We start from the raw sequence: 12,599 nt of genomic DNA on the forward strand, positions 1-12,599 counted from the left end.
ACGGGGCATATTCAATTAGCCGCAGGGTTTACCCCGCGACCAATTGCTGTGCAAAATCCCTGCGGCGCGGTGAAAAGCTATTCAATAAAATAGCTATTTTTCCCGCGCCGAAACACACAGATTCTGTGTAAACTGCGGAATCAATGCGTTTTTTCCCCGCCCACGAGCCCAATTTGGTGTATTTTAGGCAGATTTTACCTCGCACCTCCAGGAGCTGCGAGGTAAAGTCCAAACTGCGGGGGCCTCACGCGCGGGATCTCGCAACCTAACACACCCCCCCCCACCCCCCCGCAGCCTAACCCTACTACTTACCCTTGGGATTCTGGCACTGGGATTTCCAGTGCCGGTATTCTGAGCGCCGGCATCCCGACTGCCGGGATGGTAACTACATCCCATAATATATATATATATATATCTCATATGCTTTAACTTAGAATGTAGCTGTGTTTATATAATTTTAGTGTACATTTCTTTGCTATTACAGGGATATGGTAGACTAAAGGTGCCTACACATAGCGATATTTTATACAATCTGGCCGATTCAAAGCATCAGAACGTCAGATCGTGTAAAATATGCCTAAATCGTGAGTCCCCACCCACGATCACGATGCGATGCACGTCACCGCAGGTCGCACATCGCATCTTCATATCTGCCGTGCTGTAGGGTCAGATCTGAAAATTTAAGTCATGATGCACTGGATAGTTTAGGAGGCACGATAGATCGTGTACCAAATTGGCAGCTTTTTCAGACCAAATCGTGCCCACGACTGCTGGGGAGCTCTCGGTGAGTGTTCAGGGGGAAATCGTACACATTGTGGGAACGTGAGCACATCGCTATGTGTGTAGGCACCTTAAGGACTAGCTATGTAGACTACTTAAATGTGTTTTCTGTAAACTGTATATATTGCAAAAGTTTTACAAATGACTAATAAATAAATATGATGGGTACATGAAGAAAATTAAATAATCACAGTTTTGCTATACAAAGCAACATCTTTTTATAAAGCAATACACTTTAATGAACTAATGTGATGGCTATTTACCTGTTGGTAACAGAGGGTACATTGTACTAATTGAACTCAAGTTAGGTCTAGTTCTGTAAGAAAAGGTCAGCTATGGGACGAATACATGCAATTTACAGACAAATAATAGTATCGACAAATTATAATGTGCTGTAATGGTTACTGTAGAATTAACATCTGACAGTAATCTATATGTTTAGCCAGTCTCCAAGTAAACAGCTGGTTAAAGAATATTCAGTCTGTGCTATCGTGGTGCATTTGACCCCTCTGTATCAGTATAATAGACATAATATATTAGCAATGTCCAAGTGTCTAATGAGCTATACACTATGTAGGTGCTTTATACATATGGGTGTGCAGCTCTAACTGAATCAAAATTACTTGTCATAGTAGAGTTTACTGGAATTCTCAGAAAGATGTAGAAATTCATTTGACGACTCAGAGGGATGCAGAGGAAGTGCTGCTCTGGTTTGAGTGGCAAATTTTTGTTAAATTGCTCTGCACTTGCTAAGAAAAATAATTCACCAGACAGACTTATGTTATTCTGTACCTTTTACACATTTCCTATTACAGACTTTGTTATTCTGTCAATGTTGCACACCTACACCTGGAGAGGCAAGGAACACTAATGCAGGAAAACAACAGTAAAGTACACACATGATCACATGTACTTAGCCACATATATGCCTGATAAAGGACTGATGATAATTACAGACCATTTTTTATTGCCCGATTATGAATGTATCACTGCTGTAGATGGGATGTGTACGGTCCTAACCTGAATACCAACACTTGTTGGTCAGTATTCTAACCCTCCCCCTCTCCTTACCCTAAAGCTCCCTCCCTGGTGCATGACCCTAACCTACCCCCCTAGTTCCTAAGCCTAACCTCCACCTCCCCGCACCCTAAACCTCCCCACTTAGTGCCTAACCTAGTGCAGCGTTTTTCTACCACTGTGCCGTGGTATACTAGTGTGCCGCGAGCGGTTGTCAAGTGTGCCGCGAGGTCAGCAAAGTCAGAGCTGAGTTGTACTGCTGGCTCGGGCAGTTCTGGGCTCTTCTGGGAAGATCACACGCAACCGAGCCATGACCTATGGAGATGCGGCGGCATGACGTAGCTCACGGACGCTGCGTTGCACGCCCACCTGCACACTGGGCGTGACTGAGTAACCCCAGCCAGACGGACAGGACATGGAGCCTTCTCAGCTGGTTATTTAATTTTTTTCTGTTGGGGCTGATGTGATTTTCTTTTTTTCTGTGGAGAGCAATATGATTGTTTTCTTTTCTGTGGGGGCCAATGTGTTTGTTTTCTTTCTGTGGGGACCATTTTGTGTTATATTCGTTTCTTTCTGTGTGGCCCAGTGTGTTTGTTTTTGTTTTGTGGGGGCCACTGTATTTTTTTTTTTTCTGTGGGGGGCAATGTCTGTACTTTTTCCTGTGCAATGCCAATTTGTGAGTGTGTTTCCTGTGGGGGCCAATGAGTGTGTTTTTTTTCCTGTGGGGGACTGATGGTGTGCCTTAGCAATTTTAAAATCTTGTTCAGTATGCCGAGGGCTTAAAAAGGTTGAAATCACTGCCCTAGTACCTAACCCTAATGCTACCCCTCCCCCTAACCATGATACTTATCTTTGGGATTCCAGCGCCGGCATTCTGGGCACCAGAATCCCCGCGGTTGGGATATTGACCACATCCCGCTGTGCATAGCTGCATTCTTTGTGGCTTGAGCATATATTGTGCCTTTGTGATCATGTTTTAATAATAATAATTATATCCATACATAGAACGGGATGTAGTCAGGTTCCCGACCTTCAGAATGCCAACGGTCACAATACAGACAGCGCCATCCCGACAGATTTGTATGACACCGGGTTTAGATGGAGGGTTACTGTTAGACTGCAGGAGAGGAGGGTTAGGGTAAGGCTGCAGGAGGGTTGGGTTAGCGTAAGGGTTAAAATTTGGGATAAAATACTTACCAAAATCCGTCTGGATTATGACCATCGGTATGCTGCTTTCGGTATTCTGACCGCCGGCATTGTGACCATCGGGATCGCGTACCAAACCCCATAGGACGGAGAGTTGTTTCTGCTGCATTGAAAAGTTGTTGTTGTTTTTTTAAGTTGTAGTGATGCCTAATAGGAAACATGTATTTCACTAGTAAACTGTATGGTTAAATGCATGGGTGTATGTTAAAAACAAGGGTTTAAGTGTATGTGACGTATTGTTGAAGTATACCTGGCACATATGCTACTGGCCTACCCACATCTTGCGATAGTAGCACCATTTTATTTGTATGAAACGTTTGCTTTTTTTAGTGTACACATTTCTTGCCTGCAATGAAATCAACTCCCATCAGCCTTAAGCCTGACTCATTGGTCCTCAGTTGGGCAGCCCTGTAGTGCAGTGATTGTCAACCTTTTTAAGGTCGTGGCACACTGAACAAGATTTTAAAACGGCTAATCGACATTGCACAGGAAAAAGAACAGACATAGCGCCCCCCCCCCGCAGCAAAATAAAATGCAATGGCCCCCATAGAACAGAAACAAACACATTGGGCCACACAGAAAAAAAGAATATAACGCAAAATGGTCCCCACAGAAAGAAAACACACACACATTGCTCTCCACAGAGAAAAAAAAAACATTAGTCCCCACAGCAACAAATAAAATAACTAGCTGAAAAGGATCACTGTCGTCCCTGTCCCTTCCCTCATTGGCTGGGGTTGCTCAGTCACACCCAGTGTGCAGGTGGGCATGCAATGCGGCGTGTGTGACCTAAGTCACACCGCTGCATCTCCATAGGTCACAACCCGGGCATGCCCGAGCCTCACAGAAAAGCCCAGAACTGCCCGAGCCAGCAGTACAAGTCAGCTCTGAATTTGCTAACCAGGCGGCACACTTGACAACTGCTCGCGGCACACTAGTATACCACGGCACAGTGGTTAAAAAAAAATACTGTAGTGGAAGGTTATACTTGAACAGGTAGAAATGGGATTTTGTTGTATATAGCAGAGACAGCTGGCGCTCTGGTTCCAGGACTAGGAGCCTGCAACAAATTGAGCAGGTGCAGAGCTGATCAGCTTTATAACTATCCTTCAGAGCTGACACAAAGGAGCTGAAATCAAAATGGATCATGGCTACTGAGCTGGATCTAAGCGTTTGTAGCTGCTTCTTTTTCTGATAGCTTCAACTTCTACAGTGAAATGTAATCTAGCTTAATATTTACAATATTATTATATTGGGTAGATAACACCATTGAATATATTATATTTAATTAATATGGATACAAAAACAAAATGCTATATATATATATATATATATATATATATAATTTAAAGATAATTTGAATACTGATAGCTAGAAATTTATATAGTGGTGACTAACTTAGAAACACTTTGGCTTATGTTATAGACATATTCATCTTTATAGACCCTAACTTTTAAAACTGTGCTACCACCTACTACTTGAATGCTACTAACTTGCTAAATCCCCTAGATAGAGACTCTGAGTCTGATCCATGGATTCATTTTTCCTTAACTGCTCTGACTGCTTCTCCTGCTCACACCCCCGGTTTTCATTCGGGGCTGTGGGAAGAACCACAGCGCTCCAGGATTAACAGCTGCCTGGAGCATCTCTTGAGGCTTAATATAGGGGAATCAGCATAATAAAAAAAAACTAGGCAGTAATGCAGCTTTTAATAGGATATGGTTTTGAGACTATTAAAACTGCCTATAAACAGTCTGTAACTATTTTTTTTATAACCTGAACAATATATGGTATAAACAGGTAAAACCCCAAAACCATTATTTAAACACAGACACCTCAAGTGTACATAAAGCTTTAGCAACCAATGCAATCATTGTCCTCCACTCATATATGCTTATTATAAACACATGACACAGCCTGCCTTATTTGAAATATATGTATATCTTTTTTACATGAGTGATGTGTTTTTCCCTAATTCCTTTACTGGCAGGACGCCAGATAGGACATCAAGGGAGCATTGAAAATATTCATCCAGTAAGAACAGTGCTATCAACACTGTAGCTCATTGTCTTGTATGTGTCACTCAGTTTAACAATTTGCTTCAGTATTCACAGCACTAAAAATAGTGTGCAACTCAAACTATACTGATTTTCTTGCTATAAGATAAGAGATCATCTTTACAAGACGTTTGCTATATAAGAGAAAGGCAGCCGCAAAGATTATTGCAGCTTTCTGATGCAGGAGGCAAGTGCTAAAATCTATAGGTATAGGAAATTGACATAAATTAGAAATTTAGAAAGAAATGTGAGTCAACCTTGGTCAGCCTGTATGTAACCTTACTACAAGTATGGGCATAAATGAGCTTCATACCACTAATCCGTGCTGTTGCAGGACTGTGACATTTCAACTATTTAAGTCAGTGGCAAACACAGGATTTTGAAAGGGGGGTTTCCAAATAATTTGTTACCGCATGTTTCTTCACTGCTACGTGTCACTCCAAACTCTTGCTACCTGTGTCCCATGTGTCTCTCCTGCCACCCCTCCCCGTGTCCCAGTCCCCTGTACCTACCAGCCTCCTGTATTCCTTACAGCCTCTTGTGTCCTCTTGCAGCGTCTTGTGTCCCCCCTGCGTCCTCTTGCAGCCTCTTGTGTCCCCCCTGCAGCCTCCTGTGTCCCCCTCTGCCTCCTGTGTCCCTCCTGCCTCCTGTGTCCCTTGCAGCCTCTTGTGTCCCCCCTGCCTCCTGTGTCCCTTGCAGCATCTTGTGTACCCCCTGCCTCCTGTTTTCCTTGCAGCCTCCTGTACCCTCCTGCCACCTGTATCCATTCTAGCCTACTTTTTAGCAGCCTGCCTGCTCCTCTACCTTTACGTCAGGGTCAGGGTTAAGACATTACTTACCCTTTCAGCATCCTCCTGCTCTGGGGCTGACAGCTTCTCCAGCCTCGGCCAGGCTCTTCTGACACACATGCAGGAAAGAGTCACGTGCGGTGAGTGTGGAGTGCGTGCAGCGTAACATCATCACGTTACATCGCGCATGGGAGGCAGAGGTCGGGATGGGTCGGGAGCTGCTGCTGCTAGACTTCTTCCCCGTCCTGGCTGTGCAGGCGGAACGGCCGCCGTACTGGTGGTCACATTAGCTTGCTGTGGCCGGGTAAGGTGGGCCGGAGGTGGCGGAACACAGTTCCGCCCCGTTCCGGCCCTCTTTAACTTCTGATCAGCTGCAAAAAAATCGGTGGCCAGGGGGGGTTTCTAGGTACTCGGAAACCCCCCTACATGCGCGTGTGTAAGTCTATCTATGGCTTCTTGCTTGCTTCTATCCCCCCTTCATGACACAGGCATGGTTAGATGAGTTCCTGTCTTCTCTAATTCTAACACGCATGGACAGGTCACTGTCTATACTCATTTATCTCCTGCTGCTGTGACCATTCCAATAATCTGTGGGCAACATGTCCTAGCCCACTTCAAAGATGACCACATGTTGGAAGCTCAGGACAGTGTAATACATTAATGAACATAGACTCTGGTAAAATATAAAAGAATACCTAAGTCAAATGGAAGCCCCAGACTTCCTGACATATCCCATCACAACAGATATACCAAGTAACTGAAAGAAAATTACTTACACCAACCACTGTCCCCATTAAGGGATTCTGTTGTCCTGATTCCAGTGCAACACTCAACTGCTGCAGGTGCATGTGGAGATAAAACTATCTTTTATGGGGAAACAAGGTAAGGGAGAGGGAATGGCTTACTGTTTTGGAAGAGCTGATCATGCTCCCAGTGGGTTTGGATCACCCCAAAGTGACATGGACACACGCCCATAAGATGAGACCACACTTTTTTCTCACTTGCCCTGACTGCAAGGATCCTAAGGATGGGAGGTATAATCATTTACCAGAAAATGTTGGCATTAAAAGTGGCCACACAGTTACTGAGCCTGACATTGTGGAAGTGCTTTTTGAGCCATGCACAGTCAACAAACCTTTGTTGGACCACATATTTCATTATAAGCATATGCAACATTCACTAAGGAACAAGACAATAGACATTCCATATGACTGTGCATTTAGTGATTGTGGAGTTGGAAGGTAAAAAAATCAATACATACATTAATAAATAAAACTGGTATTGTAAATGTACTTAGTGCATGGAGTAACTGGAGGCAGCACTCCAGACATGTGCATGCATGTTTCAGCGTCTCATCTATATAATGTTAACAAGTCAATGACGGCTGCTTTTGATGATTGAAACCATTTGTGAGCTATTTGTTATTCCTGAACACGTTGGTTCAAGACAACTTCACGCTCTAAAACACTATGCATAAAGAGCTTATTTCATTTCATTTATTCCTGCTAATTAAAATGCATTTGTCCTATTATTTATCTCATATTTTATTTATTTGCCCTTCCATTATCAAAATATTAAATTTTTTGGGCATTGCCACCATGTATGTTCCCATGCACTTTGGCAATAACTACTAACACAATCTAAGATGTCATCTTAGATTGAAGCAACATATAAAAAGTAATTGGATTACCACAATGTAAATTGTCACTATTATACTTGGTATTATTATGCACACACATCTGTGTCACCCCTGTCTGCCTCTCTCTTTTAGAATGTAAGCTCTCATGAGCAGGGCCCTCTTTCCTCATGTGTTTTTCCTTCCTTTACTTAGATTGTTATCTACTCTATACTCCAAATGTTTATATACCATGTACTTGTCCTGCAATGTCTTGTACTGTATGTCACCGTTTCTTATTTTGTTTAACTGTTTATGTACTGTTTCTGTACTTTGTATGGTGCTGCGGAACCCTTGTGGCGCCACATAAGTAAAAGATAATATTATTATTTGTATTGTTATTACTGTCTACTTTAGCCAAAAGATCACAGCACCATAGCTGTCTGCTGGGCGCAGGGCCCACCTTAAAGAATGAAAATAATGGCACCTAAGTAAATTGCTTACCAAAAATGTTACAACAAATTATCATTTATGTGCAACAGTCCCCGGCTACAAAACAACATGATTATGGAATCTGAAACATTAACTACAACTTGTTTTTCTTCATTAATTAGAAAAGTTTTAATACCACTGATAAATATGTATGAGGTTCATCCTTTGTTGGCTATCATAAAAAGAAAAAGTAAATATGAAAGCTAAGAGTGAATAAACAGCGGCATATAATTAGCACATAACATACTGGATTTACAGAAATGAATTTTCCAGAAAAGCATTTACTAGGTTATAAACTGAGCAGAAGATATACTAATATAGGTAAACATTCACCAAAAGGACTCTCTCAGCTGTGTGTTACTGTGTTCTGCATAACCTAATGAAAGCTGGTGCATGTGTGTGTTTGTTCATAAAAACTCAGAGAGCAGTATATTTTATTGTGATGGAGAACACATTCTGCTTTCTCCCTTGTTTGGTTTAACCCTTTAACAGCTGACCATCCAAAAAATAAAAAAAAAGTACTACATTCAAGAGCTCAAACCTATCATCTGAAATGAAAGTAAACATCAAGCTATAAATAAATATATACATCTTCCACAGGGATAAGCTTCCTGGCCCACCACAAACATTTTTGTAGCAGTTCCAATGTATCAGCAGTGAGGAGGTACCATCCAGTCACCCAGTATCACATAATAACACAGACCATCAGAGAGCAGCCAGCCGGCAAGGCCACTACAGAAGAACATCGCCGCTTTACAGCCCACTAAAATACAGTCTCCCACCCAAAACCCACTCGGGGACCCCATGCACGGTAGAGAGAGAATGAGTATTTGTTACTTACACTTCTCCTTTGTTGCAGCACAGGACACAGCCAGACACAGTCTCTCTCCCAACCCAGTGTGTGTGCAATCAGGACAGCCCTCTGCCGCCGCCTCACACAGCAGCATGTAAGCAGCTTGCGGATTGGCTCTCCCCGGCCACAAGAGGTGATTGGGCCGATCAGACAGGGCCGGGATAGGCCACATCCATCCCTCTGTGCTAACTGAGCCTTCTCAGTAGTATCCCTGTCATCCTGCGCTGCTGCTGGTGCTGACACTCCGAGAGGAAACAATGGGAGTAGTTTAGGTTTAACTTATCCTCTCCCTCCCCCTACCTGACCTCACCGCAACTACTGACTGACTGTAGGCAAGGAGCTCAGCACTTGCTGCAGACTTGTGGAGAAGCGAGGGGTTTAAATGTTTAGATATTCAGGTCCATCAAAAAGTGTAATTAGTCAGATATGCTATATAATACCTTTATTTTGTAAGGTAGCGACATATGCTTGGGCTTCAGAATGAATGGGTGGCTAGGTTGCAGAATGTATGTTTAAAATTAAATTAAGGCAATGTAAAATACACTACAATTCATGATAGCTCAGGTTTATTAACAATTTCAGTTATTTATCTTATTAGAATTGAATGTATTTGTTTATTAACTGGCCTAATCCAGAACATCATAGTTACATGCCTGAGAGTCATATTTGTATCCATTTCTGCTTCTTGCACCACTAGTGCATTCATATGTCCCTACCAAATCTTTCACTATACAAATGTACATTAATATTGTCATTGCACTAGCTTAATAACATATTTACCAATATAGAAAAACTTATTGTTGACATATATACTTGTGATGATGTGTTATGCATGTTTCCTGCGGTGTGACAGCTTTTGTATTTGTTTTATTTATCACCGCAGTGTCTATAGGAAGTTCATCTAATGCTTATCAGCATTCACAACTAAAAAGTAAACAGAACCAAATACAATTTAAAAAAATATGTATGTGAAAGCCAGCTGACACTGTGATACATTTCTAACTTGATGCATATTGTCTGTGATGTAATTTGCAAATTCTTCTTTATGCATAGAACAGTGATGGACAACATGCAGCTTAAGGGCTTCCCTTAGCTCGCTGAGCCTCAATTGGTGGACTCCAGCTACTTCCTGCTTTATGCTCTATTGACCCCAGATCCTATTTCCTGATTTATGCCCACTGAGTCTATACATATTTCATATTTGCCTACATTCAGACAAAAATTAACATTAATGGTTGTTTATGCAAGAATCCCATGGAAGTGAATGGAGAAATGTTTTAATATAAAATCTGAATTGCCAAATGGATTTTAATAGGTATATCTGTATGTAGCCTTACCAGGGACGTGCAGTCAGGATAGGCAGGGGAGGCAGAGCCTCCCCAGTCATACTCCCTCCCCTGTCATAATCCCTCCCCTATCATACTCCCTGTCATGCCCCAAAGTGTTGATATAAAAACTGTTCAGCAATTCAGCAAGGATCGCAACTGCTAATACGCACGCATTTGTCCTATTGTTGCCACTGTAATCGCAGTACAAATTTTGTTGAAGCGCTTGTTTGAAAATAAAAACAAATGATACTATAAAAACTGTTTTAATAAAACATATAGACAAAATACATATACAGTCAGGTGCATAAATATTGGGACACTGACAGAATTGTAATATTTTGGCCTCTATTCACCACCACAATGGCTTTGAAATGAAACAAACAAGATGTGTTTTAACTGTAGACTTTCAGATTTAATTTGAGGGTAATTACATCCAAATCAGGTGAACGGTGTAGGAATTACAACGGTTTCTATATGTGCCTCCCACTTTTTAAGGGGCCAGAAGTAATGGGACTATCAACTCAAAAGATATTTCATGGACAGGTGTGGGCTATTCCCTCGTTATTTCATTATCAATTAAGCAGGTAAAAGGTCTGGAGTTGATTCTAGGTGTGACATTTGCATTTGGAATCAGTTGCTGTCGACTCTCAATATGAGATCCAAAGAGCTGTCACTATCAGTGAAGCAAGCCATCATTAGGCTGAAAAATCAAAACAAACCCATCAGAGAGATAGCAAAAACATTAGGTGTGGCCAAATCAACTGTTTGGAACATTCTTAAAAAGAAAGAACGCACGGGAGAGCTCAGCAACACCAAAACACCCGGAAGACCACGGAAAACAACTGTGGTGGATGACAGAAGAATTATTGCCCTGGTGAAGAAAAACTCCTTCACAACAGTTGGCCAAATCAAGAACACTCTCCAGGAGGTAGGTGTATATGTGTCAAAGTCAACAATCAAGAGAAGACTTCACAAGAGTGAATATAGAGGGTTCACCACAAGATGTAAACCATTAGTGAGCCACAAAAATAGGAAGACCAGATTAGTTTGCCAAACAACATCTAAAAAAGCCATTACAGTTCTGGAACAAAAGATCAACTTGTACCAGAGATGATGGATAGAGAAGAGTATGGAGAAGGAAGGAACTGCTCATGATCCAAAAAATACCACCTCATCAGTGAAGCATGGTGGTGGTAGTGTCATGGCGTGGGCATGTATGGCTGCCAATGGAACTGGTTCCCTTGTATTTATTGATGATGTGACTGCTGACAAAAGCAGCAGAATGAATTCTGAAGTGTTTCAGGCAATATTATATTCTCATACTCAGTCATATGCTTCAGAACTCATTGGACATCGCTTCACAGTGCAGATGGACAATGACCCAAAGCATACTGCAAAAGCAACCAAAGAGTTTTTTAAGGCTAAAAAGTGGAATGTTACGCAATGGCCAAGTCAATCCCCTGACCTGAATCCGATTGAGCATGCATTTCACTTGATGAAGACAAAACTAAAGGGAAAATGCCCCAAGAACAAGCAGGAACTGAAGACATTTGCAGGAGAGGCCTGGCAGAGCATCACCAGGGATGAAACCCAGCGTCTGGTGATGTCTATGTGTTCCAGACTTCAGGCTGTAATTGCCTGCACAGGATTTGCAACAAAGTATTAAATAGTGAAAGTTAGATTTAGGATTGTTTAGTTTGTCCCATTACTTTTGGCCCCTTACAAAGTGGGAGGCACATATAGAAATCGTTGTAATTCCTACACCGTTCACCTGATTTGGATGTAATTACCCTCAAATTAAATCTGAAAGTCTGCAGTTAAAGCACATCTTGTTTGTTTCATTTCAAAGCCATTGTGGTGGTGAATAGAGGCCAAAATATGAAATTTCTGTCAATGTCCCAATATTTATGCACCTTACTGTAAATGCAAAAGTATTGCTTTCAGTGCTCTGAATTTTATTTATCAGCTCTTCATGTCAATATAAGGTGCTTTGACTCCCTGTATAGTGGGACAGTGCACAAATAATTTTCTGTAGAAAATGGAGTCCGAATCCTCATAAATCGAAGATCTTAAATACCTGACACAGTTAATATGTGCACACAATATGAACAGACAATTTGATACTCACTGTCCTGATACAGGTATGTGTGTCAGTGTGAATACATTTGTCCAGATGAAAAGGACGTCCTTTTTATTCTCAAGTAAGCTGTGGGCAAATGTATCCTCCAGGATACAAATGTTAGATGATTCGCTAGAGATGAGACGTATTAACACTGTAGGCAGCCGTGTATTAATAAGGCACAATACTTTTTAAGGTCACACACTCACCCCAGATACTGCCTCTCGTATGATCTGTAGGGTGCAGTGCTTCACCGTCCAACAGCGGGAGCACAAGCTCTCTGGACCTCATTCAGAGGCGGTCGTTGCAGCCGCTCAGTCGTGCGCCTAACGATCGCAACCAAA

General features: G+C 42.0%; 1 protein-coding gene across 1 annotated transcript in view; it reads right to left on the bottom strand.

Moving 5' to 3' along the window:
• Positions 1-8,916, bottom strand: part of CTTNBP2NL (CTTNBP2 N-terminal like) — a 103,086-nt gene extending 94,170 nt beyond the window's left edge. Inside the window, exon 1 of the mRNA XM_088475452.1 lies at positions 8,797-8,916. The gene's annotated coding sequence lies outside the window, so the exon portion shown is untranslated. The remainder of the gene's footprint in view (positions 1-8,796) is intronic.
• Positions 8,917-12,599: the final 3,683 nt, after the last annotated feature.

The sequence above is a fragment of the Taudactylus pleione genome, unplaced genomic scaffold (assembly GCF_031769625.1).
Source record: "Taudactylus pleione unplaced genomic scaffold, aTauple2 ptg000172l, whole genome shotgun sequence".
NCBI classification, from domain to species: Eukaryota; Metazoa; Chordata; class Amphibia; order Anura; family Myobatrachidae; genus Taudactylus; species Taudactylus pleione.